General features: G+C 37.2%; 1 protein-coding gene across 4 annotated transcripts in view; it reads left to right on the top strand.

Annotated features, from left to right (window-relative positions):
- The window catches only part of EPS15 (epidermal growth factor receptor pathway substrate 15), a 133,270-nt gene that overhangs the window by 258 nt on the left and 110,970 nt on the right, over positions 1–22,042 (top strand). The gene's annotated exons all lie outside the window — the stretch shown is intronic.

The following is a 22,042-nucleotide window of genomic DNA, read 5'->3' as shown; positions in this document are numbered from 1 at the left end:
GTGGTTCACCGACCCGGGCAGTTTCTCTCGCCGCGGGCTGGGTGACCGATGGTGAGAGCGAGAGCGTGTGTGTGTGTGTGTGTGTGTGTGTGTGTGTGACTGTGTGACTGAGGGAGGGCGCCATCCCGAGCCCGCAGCTCCGTCGCAGCAGCAGTGACCCCGCCCCACGGCCTCCCCCCCCCCCCCCGCGCCCTGTCCCGCGGCCCCTTCGTCCCACTGCTGAGTGGACCGTCCCCCCTGTTCAGCCGTCGCCTGGCCCCAGCGAGGAAGTTTCCTCCTTCCAGGCCAGAAGTACTCCAGGTGAGCTCCTGTTGAGCTCGCGCGGATCACCCTAACCCCTAGGTCAGCCCTCGCCCCGCACGAGCCTGGCTCTCTGGGCTATGCAGCGCGCTTCTCGTAGTTAAAAGTCACCTTCCCGACTCACACGCCCAAGGCCCTCTCTAAGCTAGTCTTTCCTCTCTAAACCGGCCTTTTCCCACTGGAGTCCAGCGAAAGCCCTCCCTTCCCCAGCAGTTTCCGATAGTCAGCCTCTCTTCCAAATAAGTCTTAAACTCCCCAAGTACTTACCCTGCGAGCCTCTTCCTGAGTTCACCCTCTTCCCCTCCTGATTAGGTTTTCTTCTGGGTTAGACCCCAGTTCCGTCTCTTTCTGCTTCTACTTTTATTAGGTGGGGGCTTGCTCTTAATCGCTGCCCACACGGATAACAGGGAAACAGCCTTCAACAGGTGTGATGGTTCCACCAGTCTTGGTGCTGGGAAGACTGTAGAGATCGCTCGTTATGAGGCAACCTGTTCTTAGGGTCTTTCCTCTTGCCTTTCTGTTTCCTTCAGAGCCCACTCCTTGTGCTTCCCAGAAAACCTTGTGCTTCGACATCATTCGCTCTGGGAGCCCCGTTCCTCTCTGTAAAGAAAGCCAATTGTAATCTTCTCATGGTACTCAGGTTGATGAGGACTTGCACCTGTCAGTCCCTTACTGCTCCTCTGACCAAAACTCACCCCAGCCATAAACTTCTCAGCTTGTTCTCTCCAAAGCTGGTGACCATATACTTCCCTGTAGGGCCCACCACAGCCTCTCTTCCTGCCTTATATCTCCCTGCCACCTTGTAGTCTCCTTGGCCTAGATTTGTCAGTGCTTATACATTTGGGCCATAGAGTTTTCTGTGTTGGAGCAAAAGACTTTGGGGTATTTTACCTAGCACTCTGGAATAAAGAAACTGAGTGAGAAATGTTCTCCCCAGGAACCTGGAGTCACATATAAACATATGCCTCAGGTAAAATAACTTTAGTTTATAGGAATTCTCTGTTTCATAAGGGAAGTCTGTTTGTTTCCCAGTTTTCTTGATGTTGCTTATCCTATTTTGACAAACAGATAACAGGGAAGAATCCTTGGAATGTGGTGGTTTAGTTTTGTGGTGAATCTCTTTGGAAGGGTCCTCCTGAGATTTAAATTTGAGGAGTGGCAACATTGACTTTTGGGTGTTCACTTTTTATGAGTCTAGTTAGTGACTTGCATTATACAAGATCCTGTTGGCCAGTCTCTTTGTCTTTGGCTGTGTTGGCCAATTCAGGCAGGAGTTTTCCCCTCTTGAAGTTTTTGTTCTCTTGAAGTCTTCTACAGATTTGGTTCTTAGTTGTTTGCATACTTTATTCTCTCCCTGGGTAATATTTTTAGTTCCTGTTTACTGTCATTCATCTCTGGAGATTTTCTTTAGGCTCTGTCAGTTTTACAGACAGTTAAATAATTTAAATATGTTCTTGTGGTTATGTATTTAAATACTAACATGTACACAGTAAATACTGAATCAGGAATATTATCCTTAAGTGTCTCACATATGAGAGAACATACACTGATGGTTCATTTATATTGATAATTCAAATTAAGTCAATTTAGAATATTTTGATTTTAAGACATGAAGAGGCAATAAGATATATGTTAAGGGACAAGAAAAAGAAACTTTCTAAGTATTAATATACCCTAATGTGCCTCCTTGTTATTTAAAAATTTTTCTAATTTGTGGGGTTTTTAAAAAATTTTTTAACTGCTTGAAGCAAATAAACTAAGGTAACAATGCAACCTGATTTCACATTCATTATTGATCTATTTGTGTTACACCCCACTGTCCACCCCCAAATATACACACTTAGGCATACTCAAGTGAGAAATCCTCCAGGGCAGGGACATATTTTGATTCATTTCTCTTCCTCAGTGACCATCTGGAAGAAAGTGATTAAAAACTGTTTTATGAATGACTGAAAATTTTAAAGGGCTTTATGACAGTTAAAAGATTAAACAAATGCTGAAGTTAGTTCCTGCCTCTGGTCATGAGATAATAATGGTTTTGGAGTAGGTTCTTTCATTTAAGAAATATTGGTTACATACGTATTATGTGCTAGGCACTATGCTGGGATTGTCTTGTTTATAGTTTTTTGCCTTTTTCAGTTAAGTAAAACTGACAGTTTGAGGGGAAAATGTGAAAAATATTTTAATTTACTCTTTCCTTCCTCTTTCCCTGCCTAACAACCAACCCACCAGCTCCCAGCCACCAAAATAAATTATTTAAATTATCATATTCTAGCTTCTAGAGAGGATAGAATACTGGAGTAATGAAATTTAGTTCCAGTCCCAGATCTGCCAAAAGCTAACTCTATGGCATTGAGTTAGATCTCCAAGGCCTCAGTTTTCTTAATTTTAATATTCATTCAACAAATATTTGCTAAGCATTCACTGTGTGCTAGGAATTATGTGCTAGGTACTGAGGATATACTAAGGAACAAAATAAATAACAATTCTTGGAGACAAAATATGGAACTTATAGTCTAGTAGGGCAGTTTGAATTAGCTGATCTAAGGCCCTTTCCAACTGACATTCTTTTCTGTAGATCATATTCTATGATTTGTAACTCCAGTGGGACTTTCCCGGGATACTTTAGTGCTGTGTAGCTTTAGTGTTTTCTTTCTTTCTTTTATTTTTATTTTATTTTTTTTTACTTAAAAAAAATTTTTTTTTTTTAAGATTTTATTTATTTATTCGACAGTGATAGAGACAGCCAGCGATAGAGGGAACACAAGCAGGGGGAGTGGGAGAGGAAGAAGCAGGCTCACAGCGGAGGAGCCTGATGTGGGGCTCGATCCCAGAACCCCGGGATCACGCCCTGAGCTGAAGGCAGACGCTTAACCGCTGTGCCACCCAGGCACCCCTACTTTTTAAAATTTTAAGTAGGCTCCATGGAGCCCAGTGTGGGGCTTGAACTAACTACCTTGAGATGGAGACCCAAGCTGAGATCAACAGTTGGGTGCTTAATCAACTGAGCCACTCAGGTGGCCACTAGCTTTAGTGTTTTCTAATTTCAGTTGTCTTCACTAGCCATTCTATTTTCTTTTAACCAATAAGAGGTAAAACTTGAATGAGAAGGATCTTGTGATTTTTGCTTGTGGTGGTAGATTACAGAAAAGATATTAATACTTTCTCTCTTTAAGCTTTTCCAATTGCCCATTTATTTTTCAAGCTTGTATCTTTAATAATACTACTACTGCTGTCAGCCTTTCTTACTATATGTAAGGAATGTTTATGTACAAAGGTGTTACAATATGCAAGGAATTTCACGTTGTTTAACACTCCATTTTACAAATGAGGGAAGTAATTTACATGAGCTAGTAAGTAGTAGATCTGAGATTTGAACCAAGTTCTGTAGGATTTCAAAAGCTATTTCACTGTTTCTCTGTGTACTAGATGCTGGCATGTCCAGTGCTTCCTTGTATTTTTTTTTTTTTTAAGATTTTGTGTATTTATTTGACAGAGAGAGAGACAGCCAGCGAGAGGGAACGCAAGCAGGGGGAGTGGGAGAGGAAGAAGCAGGCTCCCATCGGAGGAGCCTGATGTGGGGCTCGATCCCAGGACTCTGGGATCACTCCCTGAGCTGAAGGCAGATGCTTAACGACTGAGCCACCCAGGCGCCCCCCTTGTATTTTTTATGCTCTTTTTCTGTAAATGCCCAGTTGTCATAATTAGATAGTAAACTTCTTGAGAATGGAAGCCATGTCTTTTGCCTCTGAATCTCCAGTGTCTTTTATGATACGTTGATAATACCATTGTGGGTATACAAGTGGTGTTCTTGGTGATGATAAAAGTTTATTTTATTGAAATATGACATGAGTATTTTATTTATTTTTATTTTTATTTATGTATTTTTTTAAAGATTTTATTTATTTATTTGACAGAGAGAGAGACAGCCAGTGAGAGAGGGAACACAGGCAGGGGAAGTGGGAGAGGAAGAAGCAGGCTCCCAGCGGAGGAGCCTGATGTGGGGCTCGATCCCAGGACGCCGGGATCACACCCTGAGCTGAAGGCAGACGCTTAACGACTGAGCCACCCAGGTGCCCCATGATATGAGTATTTTAAATGATCTTCCAGCAGTTCAGCTTTATGGATTCTTTTTTAATAATAAAAAAGCCATTAGAATGGGACTTAATTGGAAAAAAACCTTAGTATATGGTCTAAACCAATAAGTGCTATCAGAATACTTTTCCTTTTAATGCTCTTTTTTTAACTGCAAGAGTGATATAACTGTATTACAGAAACTTTGGAAATTGGAGGAAAAGATCTCTCATAATTTTACAGTTTGTGGTGTTTATTTTCAATTTCATTAAAGAAAAAATACATGATGTGTTAATAAATGTGTCATCTTAGCAGTTGGTTTAGCAATTATGACAGTGAATAGCAGGACACAATATAAAAATTACATGTTCTCAGAAGCAGAAAGAGCGTATTTATTTAACATGACGTATTATTCGAGTTCCTACTATGGGAAGGGCACAATAATGATATTTTTCTTTTGTGCCTGCAGTTACAGTCCAGTATACTCAGGAAATCCATACTTCTTTGAGTAATATCCAACCGTTCTCAAAAATGGCTTGGAATGTTCAGCATTTGGGAGGAGTTGTCATAGTTAAAATTAATTAGGAACAGTTGGGTTTGTTCAATATAGAGTCTCCCAGGAATAACCTAAGAGTGTATTCCTTTGTTTTCACTCTATTTGCAGACAGAATGTTAATGGACTAAAACGTAGTAGAGAAAGATTGAACATCTTTATTTAGTAACGAATCATAGTTCTAATCTCCTCTTACCTTCTTTTCAACAGTGAGCACATATTTCTTCTGGAATCCGCTGATTTAGCATTTCTGTATGACAACTTTTTTTTGAATATTTACTGTTAAATTGAAATGAGTGACTATATATGAAGTGAAAATCTGTTCCGAGATTGCATTTACACTCACATTTTATCTTAAAGATTCCCATCTTTGCATTTAGAGAAATTGGTCAGAAGAATAGTAGTTATTGTTATAATTGGTTTGGAGTATTGTCAGAGGACTAATTTATGTTCGTGTGCTGCTTTATAATTTACAAAGCATTTTATTCTCTCTCATTTGATTTTCACAATAGCTAACAAGCTAGGCTGTTACTAACATTTCAAATTGGAGAATACTAAGGCTCAGAATTTGCGACTGAAGTTTTACAATCAGTAAATAAAAACATAAAACCATGTTAACAAAATTCAAACAATTCCAGTGAAAGTCTCCTTCCTAGAGACAGTCATTCTTGCCACTTTGTTGTGTGTATTTCCAGCAATAATCTCTGATGTACATGTAAATATGCATGATTTTTCTTTTGAATAAGCTGCATATTGTTTCATGGCTTACTGTTATTTATTTATTTATTTATTTAAGCTTAATCTAGGAGATTGTTCTCTACCACCACATGTGGATCTCCCTCATTATTTTCAAAACTTTAGGATCTTTCCTTATATGAATATACTGTAATTTATTTAACTAGCCACCTAATGATGGACGTTTATGTTGCTTCCAATTGTTTGCTATTACTAACAGTGCTGCAGTGAATATTCTTTTACATACCTTTGTGCACAGGTGTGAGTATGTACTTTAGTTTTTGGTAGGTATAATTGTTGGGCCAAAGGATATTTGGATACATATTGCTAATTTGCATTTGGAAAGATTGTACCAGCAACAGTTTGAGTGTGCTTTCCTCCTCCATAGCGTTATCAATACAGTATATTAGCAAACTTTTGTTCATTGCCAACTTGATATAGAAAAACGATGTTAAAATTTGGCCTTATGCCCTATATTTCCTATCACGTAAATGTGAATTTTTTAAATATTTTGTACAAAAGTAGGTAGAAATGAGATACAAGAAACTTAACGTTGTGATATAAATAATATGCTTTCATGCATTGAAAGTGCAATTAAGAATTAATGGTTGGAGCTCTTTTAAAAACTTGTTTTTTATATGGTACATATATACAAAGAAAAGTAAGCCTCACTTCTTCCCTCTTTAGATAGGGGATTTTGTAATGGGAATTTAACAGTATGGAGTCTTTCATCCAAAATAATCAAGCTGCTTATATCTTGTTATATCTCAGTAAAAATAAAAATTTGGCTAAGAACAATGAGGCAAGACTTTTTTGGGGGAAAGCTTCTGTATTACAATACTTCGGATTTTTTAGATTGTGGTTTTTCAGCCTCAGCACTATTGACATTTTGGACCAGGTAATTGTTTGGTGTAGGGGGCCTGTCCTGTGCATGTGGGATGTTTTGTAGGTTCCTTATTCATGAGATACTATTAGCGCTCTTCCCATTTGGGACAATCAGAAATATCTCCAGATATTGCCAGATGTTTCCTGGGGGACAAAATTACCCCTAGTTGAGCATCACTTGTTTATATATATACTTTTTAAACTCAGTGATCCAGTAAGACATATAAGAGATAGAGAAGTGTGTGCTTTCTTGGGATAGGGATGGGAGAATAGTTTATCTTCATATTTTTATTCCTAAACCTGCCATGAGGCATGAATGGCTAATTGTGCATTGATTTTGAACTTAAAAAACTTCGAATGGTAAAAAACTGGAAATTGTGAATTTAATTTTTATGTGATTTCTCTGCCTTTCTTAGTGTGGTCTTTCAGTGTAGAACAATTCTATCTAGTGGGCTAAGTATTAATACAAAGATATGGGAAGGAAAACATTCTTATACCATTATTGAGAAAGAAGAGGACTGATGTTTCTTAAACTCCTAATGAGCAATAGATACTTTTAGGTGACTTACATATATTATTTCACTTAATCTTCATAGTCTTTATAAAGTAGCAATTAATCTTCTATATTACTTACTTAGAGTTGTGTTGTAAGTGGTAGATTTTTGAGATTTGAACCCAGGCACGTCTGTTCTTAAACACATTTGCTATACTATTTCCTGTAAACCATCATTGACAATAAGACAACTATGAAAATGAACATTCACATGATATCATATTCTTCCATTGTTATGTAAAAGGAACAAATTATTCAGAGTGAGGTATGTGTATGTGTGTGTGCTTGTGTGTGTGAGAGAGAGGGAGGGAGGGAGAGAAGAGGTCCATATTGGGATAATTATAACAATAATGAATACTTATTGAGCACTTACATGTCAGGCGCTGTTTTTGATAGTTTTTACAACCTGATGAGCTTTTCAGTAATCCTTCCAGCCTGATGACTGGATGATCCTTATTATCTTTGTTTCACAAAAAGAGGAAATTTAAACTCAGAGGTGAAGTAATTTGTTCAAGGTCAAGCTGCTGCGAAGTAGTAGAGACAGAATTGTGAACCAGATAGTGTAAACAATTCATATAAATTGAATGAGTGTGTTTTTGAGGGCAGAATAATAGCTCTGACAGATCTAATTATGGTACTAATGCTTGGTTAACGGAACAAATGTTCTAGGCTGCAACATCTTTTTATATGAAAAGCAACTTACCATTGCATAGACCACATCTCTAGAAAGTGATTATTATACCAGATAGTGGAGAGTTTTTGTAGACTTGATAGAAGGTAGTGTTACATTTTGTAACGTAGGAATTTATTACTAATGAAAACCTAAGCCTGTCTTGGTTTGTGTGCATCATGCCAATATTTATTTTCAAGCTAATATTCTCTTAGACATCATAGTTTGGACTTGGAGTTCCTTCAGTATTTTAATGCTAACGATGATACCATGTATCAGAAAAAATTCCCTAAGAAACAAACTATTTTTTTAAATAAAACTGAGAACCGCTAGGTTTAAGGATTTCTGACACTCCAGATATGAACATGTGAACATTGTAGAGAGCTAGGGTGATCTAATGGGAGATCTTGGGCTTTGCAATGAGAATGTCTTAGGTTAAATCCTTTGATTGTGTAACAAGTTTCTTAGCCTCTGTTTTTCTTTTTGTTTTTTTTAAGCCTATAAAATGGGGGATACACTTAACTTGAAGGATTTGCCGTGAAGATTATGTGAAGTAATGGATACAAATGTCCAAGATCAGTTTAAATGGTAGCAGCTAATAACAACAACTGCCCCCAGTAGCCAAAAGTTTATAGTTGGTGAATTTTACTTATTTATAGGGCCATTAATTTTTATGAAATGTTGTACTTAGAATTTTCACAGATCATTGATACCAAGGATTATTGGTAACTTCATTTTATCTTGTATGCTATAGTACAGCACAGATATATCATTAGGCATATATGAAAAATGTGAAACTTCTGTGCACCAGAGATGCTCCTGTTATTGCTGGTTGATCTCTTTTATTTCAGAAACCATTTACTGAATGTCTCCTGTGTTGTTATCACTGTGTTAGGCCTTAGACATACAAGGAGAGTAAGGTCTAGACTTCTGCATGCACTGAAGTACCTTTTAGTCCTTTAGGGAGATAAACACTGACTTTCTGGGATGATAAGTGCCTTGAGAAAGGGTGATAGAAATAAGGCACTGGGGTGCTGTGGAGTATCCTGTGATTATGATGGAACTTTTTGTGGTAGTTTAGTTTTTGAGTTGATTGATACTGTAGATGACATTTTAAGTTGTACTTAAAAGGACAGCATGAAACCATTCGACTCAAGTCAAAATGTATTTTGCTGCATAGGGTCCACATTGGGAGATATGCCATTTTCTTATGTTTTATTCTCTGCTTTTTTTTTTTTTCCTCTGTAATAAAGCAAGAGTTTTTAACCTGCAGCAAAGGACATTAGGGAGGGGTTTCAAGGATAGGGCTTCAAAGAATCTGTGACCTACTTTAAATAGTATGTAAAAAATTAAGAGTATCAAGTTTTCTACTCCAGGGGTGCTCAGAGAAGTTTTATATAGTGGGGGGAATACTGGACTTAGTAGAAGACAAACCTGGGTTTGAATTCTCCCTCTGCCATTTGTACTCTCTCTGTGGGTGCCCGTGGGAAGTTACCTAAACTCTTGGAACTTTCTTTTCCTTATGGGTGATGTATATACGTTATTGAAATATAGGAGACATTCAGTAAATAGAAGTGCTGTTGTTGTTATTGATACATGCAGAACTCATATAAATATTATTTTAGATATTTTCATTTCCAAAGTTCTTCGCTTGTTGAAGAAAACTTAGAACATGCAGAAAAACAATCAGAAAAAGCATGGATCACCATCTACCCCATTCTTTAAATTTTAGTTTTTTACTTTTTTTCTTTACATGTTTTTTTACAGTGTGGTTGTAACCTTGCTCTCTCTCCACACATTACATACATATATTTATATATGTATATAATTTTGTATTCTGTTTTCTTTAACTTAACGTTATAGGTGTTTTAGCATCTTTTTTTTTTTTTTTTAAGATTTTATTTAGTTATTTGACAGAGAGTACAAGCATGGGGAGTGGCAGGCAGAGGGAGAGGGAGAAGCAGATCTCTGCTGAGCAGGGAGCCTGACGTGGGGCTTGGTCCCAGGACTCTGGAATCATGACCTGAGCCAAGGGCAGACGCTTAACTGACTGAGCCACCCCCCAGGTGCCCCTTCATAGTATCTTTTCAATGTCTTTAGAATATATTCATTAATTGGATGTTTTATAGTTTACTGATGCCGTATGTATACAGGTAATTTTTGTATCAATTATAATTAATGCTGTTGTGAATAACCTTTGACATACCATTTGCTGAATCCTTTTGTGTAGTGTTCTAGATGGTACTTACTACATAATTGAATTATTTTTCTATATATACCTTTGAGTTTTGAAGTTAAGCTTGAGTGATTTTTGTTTAGTTTATTAGATCTTGAATGGCAGAGCAGACAGCCGCAGTATTTTACTCAGATAGGAACAATAATCTCAAAAATATTGTTGTGAAGGAATTAAGTTGAATATATTTAATTTGGCTTCAGACTACATTTATAGTTTGTAAAGTTCACTTAGCATGGGAAATTGGCATTAAAAGTTATAGCTTGAAGAAGATTGGATGATTTCAGTTTGCATATAGTTTTCTTCCTTCTGCAAAGGCTAGGTTGCTTTCATTCTTAGTCTTGTTCTCTACATTCTGTTCCATGTTTTATGTTTTTTATTTCTTTCTTCTGGCATGCTTTCATACAAGGCCTTATAAGACCTGGGGGTGGATTCTGGACCATCTGGCAATGTAGAACAGTTCAAAAACGTAACTTTATTGACTGTACTTTGAGCCAGACTTGTTTGAAATGTCCTGGTTTGTCTCTGTACTTGATGGGTTTTTTCTTTGTACTCTCACAGCTTTTTATGATTATTTTCTTCCTTATTTTAGTACAGAAATTTTACCAGTATCTGTGTTCATAGATTAAGGTGGACAAGGCTTATTTTCCTATAACCTCACATACAGACACACACACACACACACACACACACACACACACACACACCCCTCTTATGAGGAAAACTTCCCAAAACACTATTTTTAAAAATAAGTGTGATTGTTGTGACTTATATACATGTTTAATAAATATTAAAAATATTTAAAAATTGATTATTTTTAAGTAATAATTATAATTTTTCATCATGAGGCTAGGTGGAAAGAAGAGCATACTCTGCAATTTACTGAATTCATTTCTATTACTAGTTTAAAAATATTTCATATGTGAAAATTAATGGTATTTTTGACCAATATTTGCATTCAGAAATATGAGCTATCAAGCACTATTAAAAAGAAGTAGAGGTAGAGGTACTGAATTTATAAAATGTTTAAAAATTGTTTAGTTGTTAAGCTTTCTTGAGCTTCCTGCCTTATTGTTCTTTAAAATTTTTTTAATTTATTTTTAAACAAACTTAGTGACATATAATCTGTATATCATACAATTTACCCATTTAAAATGTACAATTCAGTGATTTGATTTTTCTTATATTTATAGATATGTGCAGCCATTACCAATAGTCAGTTTTGGAGCATTTCATCACCTCAGAAAGAAACCTCGTATCCTTTAGGTCTCATCCTCTTCTCTTCCATGCTTTCCCCAGCCCTACACAACCACTAATCTATTTTCTGTCTCAGTTAGATTTTCCTAGTCTGGACTTTGTGTAAATGGAATCATGTATTATGTGGACTCTTGTGACTAGTTTCTCTCACTTAACATAATGTTTCTGAGGTTTATCCAAGTTGTAGCAAGTACCAGTACTTCATTCTTTTTTATGGCTGAATAATACTTCATAGTATGGCTATACCACACTTTCTTTATCTTTTTGTCCATTGATGGACATTTGGGTTGTTTCCTCCTTTTGGCTGTTAATAAATAATCTGCTATGAACATTCATGTACAAGTTTTTGTGTGGATATATGCTTTTATTTCTGCTGGATATTTATCAGGTCATATGGTAGCTTTCTGTTTAATTGTTTAGGAATTGCCAGACCATTTTCCAAAGCAGCTGCACCATTTTGCATTCCCACCAGCTGTGTATGAGGATGAGGACTTTTCCACATCTTCTCTAGTAATTGTTACCTGACTTTTCAATTCCGTCTGTGGCCAGAATTCTAGTGGCTGTGAAGTAGTATCTCGTGGTTTTGATCTGCATTTCTCTGATGACAAATGTTTTCTAGCATCTTTTCGTGTGCTTATTAGCCATTTGTATATCTTCTTCGGAGTAATGTTCATTCATGTCCCGTTCCCATTTTTTCTATTGGGTTATTTGTTTTTTTTATTATTGAGCTGTAAGAATTTGTTATATATCTAGATATATGTCGCTTGTGAGATATATGATTTGCAAATACTTTATCCCATTCTCTGGGTTGTCTTTCCACTCTCTTGGTAGCGTCCTTTGATACATAAAACTTAAATTTTGGTGAAGTCCAGTTTATCTATTTTTTTTTCTTTTGTTACATGTGCTTTTGGTGTTGTTTTTTTTTTTTAAAGATTTTATTTATTTATTCGACAGAGATAGAGACAGCCAGGGAGAGAGGGAACACAGCAGGGGAGTGGGAGAGGAAGAAGCAGGCTCATAGCAGAGGAGCCTGATGTGGGGCTCGATCCCATAACGCCGGGATCACGCCCTGAGCCCAAGGCAGACGCTTTAACCGCTATGCCACCCAGGCGCCCCTTGGTGTTTTATCCAAGAGTTTTTTGGCAAATACCAGGTCACGAAGATTGATCCCTATTCTTCTAAGAGTTTTATAATTTTAGCTTTTACATTTAAGTGTTTGATTCATTCTGAGTTTAGTTTTCACATAAGGCGTGAGGTAATGGTCCAGTTTCATTCTTTCATATAGATTTCCAGTTGTCACAGCACTGTTTGTCAAAAAGACTGTTCTTTCCACACTGGACTTGTCAAAAACCATTTGACCAGGGGCGCCTGGGTGGCTCAGACGGTTCAGCATCCAACTCTTGATTTTGGCTCAGGTTGTGATCTCAGGGTCCTGTGATCCAGCCCCAGCCCGCAGGCCTTGGGCTTCACCTGGGCATGAAGCCTGCTTAAGATTCTCTCTCCTTCTCCCTCACCCCGCCCCTAACTCCTGTTAACCCGCTCGCACTGGCTTTCTCTCTCTTAAAAAAAAAAAAATTCATTTGACCATAGGTGCATGAGATTATTTCTGGGCTCTTAATTCTCTTGTGTTGATCTGTATGTTTATCCTTGTGTAGTAAAACACTGTCTTGATTATGGTTGCTTCGTAGTAAGTTTTGAAATTGGAAAGTGTTAGTCCTCTAACATTTTCTTTTCAGGATTGCTTTTGGCAACTCTGGGTTCCTTGCAATCCCATATGAATTTTATAATTGGCTTGTCATTTTCTACAAAGAAGTCGTTCGGAATTCTCATAGAGATTGCATTGAGTCTGTAAATTAGTTTGGGGAATATAGTTATCTTAACGTTAAGTCTTCCAATCCATGAACATGTGATTTTTTTTCCATTAAATATATCTTTAATTTTGTTCAGTAGTGTCTTATAGTTTTTATAGTGTAAGTTTTGTACTTCTTTGTTAAATTTATTCTTAAGTATTTTATTCTTTTTTATTCTTTAGTTATTTGAATGGAATTGATTTCTTAATTTCATTTTTGTATTGTTCATTGCAAGTGTATAAAAATTCAGCTAATTTTTGTATATTGACCTTGTATCCTACAACGTTACTGAGCTCACTTCTTCTAATAGTTTTTTAGTGGATTCCTTAGGAATTTTTATGCATGTTATCTATGAACAGAGAGAGTTTTACCTCTTCCTTTCCAATCTGGATGCTTTTTTTTTTTTTTAAGATTTTATTTATTTATTTGATAGAGGGAGACAGCCAGAGAGAGAGGGAACACAAGCAGGGGGAGTGGGAGAGGAAGGAGCAGGCTCCCAGCAGAGGAGCCTGACATGGGGCTCTATCCCAGGACTCCGGGATCACGCCCTGAGCCGAAGGCAGACGCTTAACGACTGCGCCACCCAGGCGCCCCTGGATGCCTTTTATTATTGTTCTTGTCTAATTTCCCTGGCTAAGATCTCCAGGACAATGTTGAATAGAAGTGTTGAGAGTGGACATTCTTGTTTGTTGCTGATCTTTGGGGGAAAGCATGCACATTTATGTACAGTACCTTGAAGGTGCCTAGTCCAGCAATTGATTGTTCAAGAGACCTAGTATTATTTGAAAGGGGTTTAATTCACATTTTGGTTATGTAGCTCAGGGGTTCTTGAGAGTGAGCTTGTATATCAACATCACCTGAGAACTTAGAAATGCAAATTCTTAGACCTTAGTCCTGCTTTGAATCAGAATCAGAAACTTGGGGGTGGGGGATTTACTTAATCTTTTGCATGATAAATGTAGTTCATATTTTGAAAAAACTACTAATGCTATTAATGAGTAACATGCAGGGTTTTAAGTATATGAAGCATGTAGTATTCACAAAGACTGTTTTTGGTAGAGGTATTTTTCTTCCTTCCTCCCTTCCTTCCTTCCTTCCTTCCTTCCTTCCTTCCTTCCTTTCATTCATTCATTCATTTAATATATGTAGACCAACCCAGGTAGGTTGTCAGTTTTCTATGCTTTTAGGCAAGTGGTTAAAAGAGTGAGCTCTGGCCTTGTACTGCATGGCTTGAGAATCTAGTTCTGCCATTTACTAGCTATGTGAATTTGGGCAAGTCATTTAATCTTATGTTTCAGTCTTCCTATTGTAAAATGTGAATAAGGGTGTCCACTTTATAGATTGTGAAGATTAGGTGAGATAATACAAGTAGAGTGCTGAGAATAGTGCTTGGCCCATAAGTAAGTCCTTAATAAATAAAAATATTTGCTATTACAATTATTATTGGCCAAGAGGACCCAGCCATGGCCCATTTTTCATAAATTTCTTTACATTTTTCTTGCTGTTCCTGAATTTTTCTTCCTCTTTGCTTTGCTCACTTGACAGATACTGTGTACCTCCTATGTGTGAAGCACTGGTGTCCGCACTGTGACTTACACAGTAAACAAGACAGACAGTCATTGGCCCCATGGGTTAATATTTCTGGTGAAGGAGACCAATAGAAACAAATAGATAATAAATATGTCCAATTGTGATAAGAGCTAGGGGAAACAGCAAGAGTGAGATAAGAGAAGAGGGTGCCATCAGGAGCTAATTTGGATAGGGAGATTAGAAAGGGCCCTCTGAGGAAGTTATATTTGATAAGAGATCTGAATGAAATAAGAAGTGAGCCATATGAGTATTTTTTTTTTAAAGATTTTATTTATTTGAGAGAGAGGGAGTGAGAGGGAGAGAGAAAAGGTGAGCACTAGCGGGAGAGAGAGGGAGAAGGAGAAGTAGATTCCCCACTGAGCCCGATGTGGGGCTTGATCCCAGGACCGTGAGATCATGACCTCAGCTGAAGGCAGACGCTTAACCCACTGAGCCACCCAGGCTCCCTGCCATATGAATATATATGAACATGTTCCAGGTAGATGAAACAGCAAGTGCAGGGGTCTTGAGATAGGAGTGCTCTTTACAGTTGCTTGACTGGTTCCTTTAAGATTTAATTTAGATGTCACTTGTAACTGACTTCCTCAGCTTTTTCTATTTGTTATAAAATAATTCAGACATGACTTTTATTGACTTTTCCTCTTTTGCTTCCCTTAGGTATCTCTGATTCAATAGCAACTGTGTATGCTCCCTCTTGTTGCACTTATCACAATGGATTGTTATTGTCTGTTTTTCCCTCTAGATTTGAATTTTCAATGTCAGGGACTATGGTTTCTTACTTATTTTAGTATTGCCAGTATCTAGGCGTATAGATGTACAATAAATGTCTAAATGCATGAATTTTCGACTTTGTATTTCCTCGGTATGTTTCTCTTTGTACTTTGTTTCTGCCTGGTAATAATGACAGTAAGTACAGTTTATATGAATACTTTCCTATTTGTCTGGCAGTCAGCTTGGTGCATTAAATACATTTTTGTATTTAGCCATCATGTTATAATTTCTTTCTCGTTCTCCTTTTTCTCTCTTAAGGCTAAATGGCAGGGAGGCAAAGAAGTTGTCCTGTTTGTTCATCTATCAGGAGTGCCTAGTACAACGACTCATAATAGATCAGCAGTTGTGTAAATGGGAAATGACTGATGTTAGTATGTTAATGCATTGAGTTTTCTACTGAATCACACAGACTATATAGTATAAAGCATGTTTGTATAATAGTCCAATAGACCCTGAATTAGGAGTTTTAAGTAAAATAGATCATTTTGGATATCTTTAACGTTCCTAGCTGCTTTCCCTCAGCAATACCTTATCTAGTCAACTGTTCGTGTTAAGTGCTCCAGTCGGAGTTATTATATTTCCTCAATTAGAAATTGAAATGAATGGTCCAGTAATTATACAGAACACTTGAAATTGGGACTGGATGAATATTATCTCTGTACCCATGTGCCAAAATTATCCCCTCCTCCAATTCCAGTGGAAATTCTTATTCCTAGTACTTTCCAGATAGAGGTTAAGCAATTACAGTTTCTGGTGTAGGTAATTCTCTTCAGAGGCTGCATGAGTGATCAGTAGACAACCCCCAGAGCAACGCTTGCATTTTAAGAGAGGAGTGTGCTAAGTAGGCCAAATGACAAATTGGCGAAATGTGTGTGGCTGACAGTAACAGCCTGCTAGCATTTTATTAAACTAGGGATTGAAACGCAACAGATCTTTTCACCTTATAGTATAGGTAAATTGACAGTATTTTTCTAGTCAAAGGTTCAGTCATTTGGCTGCAAAAGGATTCTTTTTATTTCCTGGCTTGGGGATTTATTCCCAGGAAAAGACAGTGAAACACTTGCAGGGATGGTTCATCATATGAAAATCAATCAATGTAATATACCACCTTAATAGAATGAAGGGGAAAAAAACCCACATAATCATCTCAAATAATGCAGTAAAAGCATTTGACAAACTTCAACACCCTTTCATGATGAAAATACTCGATAAAGTAGCAATGGAAGGGAACGTCCTCAGCATGATAAAAGCCATATGTAAAAACCCACAGCTAGCATCATACTAAGTGTTGAAAGACTGAAAGCTTTTTCCTTAAGGTGAGGAGCAAGGTGAACATGCCCACTTTTACCATTTCTATTCAACATAGTACTGGAAATTCTAGGTAGAGCAGTTAGGCAAAAAAAAAAAAAAAAGTCAAGCAAGCAATAAAAGGCATCCAAATTGGAAAAAATAAAATCATCACTGTCAATGACATGATTTTTTAAAAAATTTATTCTGGTAAATAACACATAACATGAGGTCTACCTCCTTAACAAAATTTTAAATGAATAGTACAGTATTATTAACTGTAAGCACAATGTTGTACAGCAGATCTCTGGAACCTTTTCATGCTGTTTTACTGAAAGTCTGTTCTCATTGAACAGCAAATCCCCATTTTCCTCTTCCCCCAGTCCCTGACAGCTTTCATTCTGCTTCTTATTTCTATGAGTTTCGCTACTTTAGATACTTTATATAAGCGGAGTCATGCAGTATTTGTCCTTCCGTGACTGACTTAATTTCCCTTAGAATGTCTTCAAGTTTCATTCATGTTGTAGCGTGGACAGAATTTCCTTCTTTTTTATGGCTGAACAATATTCTGTTACATATATGTACTATATTTTCTTTCTTTATTAAGTTTTTTATTTTAATTCGTTTTGTTAACATACAGTGTTGTATTAGTTTCAGGTGTACAATATAGTGGTTCAGCAATTCTGTACTTTCTCAGTGCTCATCATAATTGTACTCTTAATCCTTTTCACCTATTTTACCCATCCCCCATCCACCTCTCCTCTGGTAACTACCAGTTTGTTTTCCATGTTAAGAGTCTGTTTCTTGGTTTGTCTCTGTCTCTCTCTCTCGCTCGCTTTTTTCTTAGCTTGTTTTGTTCCTTAAATTCCACATACCAATGAAATCCCATGTATACCACATTTTCTTTATCCATTTGTTGATACACAGTTAGGTTCTCTCTACTTCTTGGCCATTGTGAATAATGTTGCAGTGAACATAGGAGTACATATCTCTTTGAGAACCTATTTCAGTTCTTTTGGATAAACACTAAGAAGTGGCATTGATGGATCATATGGTAGTTCTATTTTTAATTTTTTGATGACCCTTCATACTGTTTGACATGATTTTTTATATGTAGAAAACTCTAAAGATTCCATAAAAGCAATAGTAGAGCTAATAAACAAATTTGGCAAATTGTAGAATACAGAATCAACACACATAAAAAAAGTTGTATTTTTATGCAATTTTTACTAGCAATGAACAATTTGCAAAGGAAATTAAGAAAGTTGGGGTGCCTGGGTGGGTCAGCTGGTTAAGCATCTGCCTTTGGCTCAAGTCATGATCCCAGGGTCCTGGGATCAAGCCCTGTGTTGGGCACCCTCTCCTCCCTGCTCCTATTCTCTCTCACTATCTCTGTCTCTCTCTCTCTCTCTCCAATAAATAAATAAAATTTTTATTTAAAAATTTTTAAAAAATATTTATTTATTGGAGAGAGAGAGACAAAGATAGCTTGAGAGAGAAGGAGCAGGGAGGAGAGGGAGAAGCAGGCTCCCCACCAAACAGGGAGCCCGATGCGGGGCTCAATCCCAGGACTCTGGGTTCATGACCTGAGCTGAAGGCAGATGCTTTACAGACTGAGCCACCCAGGTGCCCCCAAATAAAATCTTAAGAAAAAAAAGAAAGCAATTTTGGGGTTGTCTGGGTGGCTCAGTTGGTTGAGAGGCCAATTCTTGGTTTCATCTCAGGTCATGATCTCATGGGTTCTGAGGTTGAGCCCTGAGTCAGGCTCTGAGCTCAATGGGGAGGCTGCTGGAGATTCTTTCCTTCTCCCTCTGCCCCTCCCCCCACTAGCATGTGCCCCGGCGTGCTCTCTCTCTCAAATAAATACATCTTTAAGAAAAAAAAAAAGGAGTTTCATTTGTCGTAGCATCAAAAAGAGTAAAATACTTTGAAATGAATTTAACCAAGGGGGGCAGAAGACTTGTACAATGAAAACTAGAAAACATTGCTTTGACTTACTATTTGAATATAATACTAGAGAAATAAAAGTGGATCAATGTATATAATTTGGGGTTAATAATAAAAAAGTTCTTTTAAATTGTATCTTTATATTCTTATTGAGTTGTGTTAAACAGGTGGCCCTTGCAACTAAAGGTGCCTTAGAATTGGAACATGTGGTAATACCTGAGTGTTATGGAGGTTCAAATGATACAATGCATAAGTAAGATAATGATGAAAATAACAACACTGATGATGAAGACTAGCAAGATAATGGTGAAAGTAACAGCATTGACGTTAGAGGCAAACGAATGATTTAAGAGCAAAAAGTCTTACAGTCAGACTTCTTGGATTTGAATACTGGTTCCAGTGCTTAAATAGGTATTTGACTCTGAGTCACTCAGTTTATTAATGTATCATTTTCCTCATCTGTAATGGATATAATAGTAGGTGCTTTGTCAGGTTAAACAGGCTTAATGTGTAAAGTGCTTAAGACTAGTACTTGGTATATAGGAAATACTCAATAAGGATTTAATGTATGTTACTTATTATGAAGCTGTAATACACTGTGTATGTGTATGTATGATTTTAAAATGTGTATTTAAATTCTTTATGATTTAACTTACCTTTTTGTTTTTTATTTATGTATTTATTTTTTTAAGTAGGCTCTATGCCCAAGGGGGCTCGAACTCATGGCCCTGAGATCAAGAGTCTCATGCTCTTCTTACTGAGCCAGCCAGCCAGGTGCCCCTTAACTTGCCTTTTTAAAAAGCAACATTTCATTGCTGATTCTTTTGGGTCTCCAGTACACCATTAATTGTGGAATCTTTTTTTGTTTTATTTGTGCAAAACTACTGAATGAGCTACTCTTATGTCTCTATTAAACTTTAGCATGTTTGTTTGCCTTTGTTTACTATAGGCCAACTTTTACAAACCAAATCTGTTAGTTCTGGGCTTTTAATCATCCCACCCAACTGGCTGTCAGTGGTAGACTGTGAGGGTTTACCCCCTCTCCCATTTTGTAAGTCATCATAATAATGAAAATTCTTTTTACCAAATTCTTTGCTGTTTTAGAAATGAACAAACAACTAAAAACATGCAAAGATGTATGTTTTCTTAGTTCAGTTTAAGAAGTTTATTTAAGAAATGGTTTTTATTTCAAATTATACTTGAGACAAACAAAGTAAGATTGTGTGGATATTTTTTTTTTTAAATGTGAGGTCTCTAGTATGAAAAGAATTGAAATAGCAAAGATTTCTGTTGCTTTATTCTTTGACCTGTATTGTTCTGAAAACCAGTCAAGAAGTATATAAAATTCACTTTCTAGCCAGTTTTATTGCCAAATCAGAATCTTTTTATGCAAATGATATTGGAAACTGCAGTTCTTAAGTAGAAAGGGAGTATGTTTATATGTAGTTGATAGGTCTGGGAGTAGAGCTGGCTTCAGATGTGTTAGGGTCTCAATATTAATCCTCAGTTTTTTCTTCATATCTTGGCTCCAGTCTCAGGTAGGCTTTCCGTTGTAGCATTAAGATGATTGTAAAGCTTCAGGCTTATACAGTTTATAACTACTAGTACTGTGGAAAAGATAATCTCGTTTCTGAGAGCTCCCACAAAAGAACTGAGATTTTGTCTGATTGGACCAACCAAAGTTTACACTTCTCCCTGAAATAGTTGCTATGGAGAATGGGTTGAGAGTAGGTTTGCCAGAAAGAATTGAGGTTACTGGTTGTTATGGGTTGAATTGTGTCTCTCTCCCACTCAAATTCATATATTGAAGTCCTGAAATGTGACTTTGCTTGGAAATAGAGTCATTGTAGATGTAATTAGTTGAGATGAAGTCATACTGGAATAGGGTCGGCCACTAATCAGTACAACTGATGTTTTCATAAAAAGCAGAAATTTGGACACAGACATAAAAGGAGAATGCCATGTGAACATTGGAGTTATGTTGCCACAAGCCAAGAAACTACCAGAAGTAGGAGAGAGGCCTGGAACAGATCCTTCCCTAGAGCCTTCAGAGGGAGCTTGGCACTCCCAACACCTTGATTTTGGACTTCTGGCCTCCAGATTGTCAGTAAATTTCTGTTATTCTAAGCCACTTAGTTTGTGGTACTTTTTTATGGCAGCTGTAGCAAACCAATGTAGTGATCTTGAATTTATAGTACTAGTCTGTCCTGTTGAGTGACTTTCTCAGTTGCAGCCTCAAAGAAAAGAGGGTAGTTGAGTTCATACAGGTTTGGGATTTTGCTCTATTGGTGTGACCAAAAGACAAGAGGAGTAAGAGAATTAAGGTTATTGGCAAGAATATTATAGAAATGGTGCATCATTGTATCTAAACTGAATGGGAAGGAAAGTATAGTAAAAGAGGGTCTGCTGTTTCAAAGTCAAAATGAAAGGGTCTGTGGATAAAGAGGTCTTATAGAGTCAAAGGATGATAACTTGAAAGAAGTTGTTATGTTTGGAGAACAAAATTTCAAAGTATGATTTAAGAGGAAGAGCGGATGCAGTTAAAGGTAGAAGAGCCAGGAAGGATGTTACCATGGGAGTAAGAGAGTGACTGGGCCATGCCATATGTATAACTCCATGTTTTGCAGTGACCACTGGAGTTACGAGGTCTAGGAAGTAAGAAGCCAGGTTGTTGGATGGGTTGTTTAAGTCTATGGTGAAGTAATCCATTGATGATGAGATTCAGAGTAGAGAGGAAGACAGTGAGTCAGTTGGCCAAAGCCTTAAATGAGGTAGGGAAACCAAGTTAAAAGATACCAGTGTTAAGGAAGAGGAGGCAGTAATTTTGTTGAAAGGTAAGAGCCTCAAAAGAATAGAGTATGTATGTATGTATGTATGTATGTAAAGTAGACTCCACACCCAGCATAGAGCCCAATATGGGGTTTGAACTCATAACGCTGAGGTCAAGACCTGAGCTGAGATCATGAGTCGCATGCTTAACTGACTGAGCCACCCAGGTCCCCCCCCCCCCTTTTTAAAATTCAAGTTAATTGACATATAGTATAGTATTGGTTTCAGGAGTAGAATCTAGTGATTCATCACTTAGATATAATACCCAGTATTCATCCCAAGAAGTACCCTCCTTAATGCCCATCACCCATTGTTTTGTTTTTATTTTTTGTTTTGTTTTTAAAGCAAAAAGTTGAGTAGCATAATGTGGACACGCTGCAGAGGTAATCAAAGAGGATTTTAATCCCATTTCTGGACCCTGAGATAGGCTGGATGTTAAAACTGGACTATTTGAGAGTGCTGTAAGGGAGGTAAGAGTTTGAGTTTCATTTAAAGCAGGGTAAGGTAA

This window comes from Ursus americanus, chromosome 12 (genome assembly GCF_024610735.1).
Source record: "Ursus americanus isolate L20-20 chromosome 12, mUrsAme1.1.p, whole genome shotgun sequence".
Taxonomy (NCBI): Eukaryota; Metazoa; Chordata; class Mammalia; order Carnivora; family Ursidae; genus Ursus; species Ursus americanus.
Note: the sequence above shows the minus strand (reverse complement) of the source record. Positions and strands in the feature narration are given on the sequence as shown.